Below are 1261 nucleotides of genomic sequence, written 5' to 3' on the forward strand. Positions count from 1 at the left end.
CTCGCGGGGCGGGGGCCGCGACTGCAGCCCGGCGCCGCGGAAGGAGGCGGGAGGGTCGCGAGTCTGAGCGCAGCCCGGGCAGCTTGGCGACCGAGCGGGCGTTGTCTCCAGGGAAGCGCGACAGCAACGAGGGCCGGCGAGTGGACGGGAGAGGGGGCGCGGCCGCAGCGCGCACCCCGAAGCCCGGCTCAGTTTCCCTGCTGGGCGTGCAGCCCCTCCCCGCCGGCCGCCCCTCCGCCGCTCCTCCCCGCCCCCTCCAGCCTTGCAGTGTTTTATTTTCTTTCTGCACTTGCACAACCAGCGCTGCTTTCTTCGCAGCCCTGGCTTGAAATCCTGCGTGTATTCGTCGACTCCGCCTCCCCTCGGTGGGGCCGGGACGGGGCTTGCATCCCCCCGGAACACAGTCGGTGCCTAGGGGTGGGGCCGCGGCCCGGGGAGGGCGCCTGCGGGTGCCCGGAGCCTGGGTGGTCTCGGCCCCCGCGGAAGCCGCGGGGGCGAGGCGCTGCGGGAATGTGCTCGGGGCAGGGGCCGCCGCGGCCGGCAGGACCTCACAAGCTTTTGCGAGCACCCCAGGCTTCCCCACTGCTCCCCAGTCCTGGCCCAGCGCAGAGACCAAGCCGGCCCGGCCTGGAAACCCTCGCCGCCGCCCACACCTGGCCTTTCCCCGGTCACCGGCTCCGAGTCCGACGTGTGGTGTCGGCGCGTCCGGCCCGGCTACTTTGCACTGTGCGCTGCGTTGTATCACAGGGTTGATGTCGTTGTTCCCTCTCTGGAAAATGAAATTGATCGTGTTTTTGTTTTTTGAGGGGGGATTGTTTCAAAGCAGATTGGTTCGTTAGCTGCTCTCACTAATTCAGCAATAGTTGATGGAACGTTTTGCCAGTTTCCTAGGATCAGATTCTTAAAATTTAAAAGAAGAAAAACCCAGTCGGGGAGCTGAGGTAAAAATATCACAAGTTCGAGTCCAGTCTGGGCAATTTAGCAAAACCATCTCAAAATTTAAAAAGAGCTGAGGATGTAGTTCAGTGTGAAGTCCCTGGATTTAAGCCCCAGAACATGTGAAGAAAAACCCAAACCCCAGTCAGTACCACCTAGTACCACCAGCCTAGTACCACCATTTTATTTTAGGAATGGTGCGAATGTGACTTATCTTCTCTCACGATTTTGTATTGAACTTGTTAAATATTCCTTCCTTACCCACTCTTTTCCAAACACTATGGTGTTTTTTCTCTACAAAACGGAATCTATTTCTGGTTTTTCA

This window comes from Chinchilla lanigera, unplaced genomic scaffold (genome assembly GCF_000276665.1).
Source record: "Chinchilla lanigera isolate Chin_1 unplaced genomic scaffold, ChiLan1.0 scaffold00007, whole genome shotgun sequence".
NCBI classification, from domain to species: Eukaryota; Metazoa; Chordata; class Mammalia; order Rodentia; family Chinchillidae; genus Chinchilla; species Chinchilla lanigera.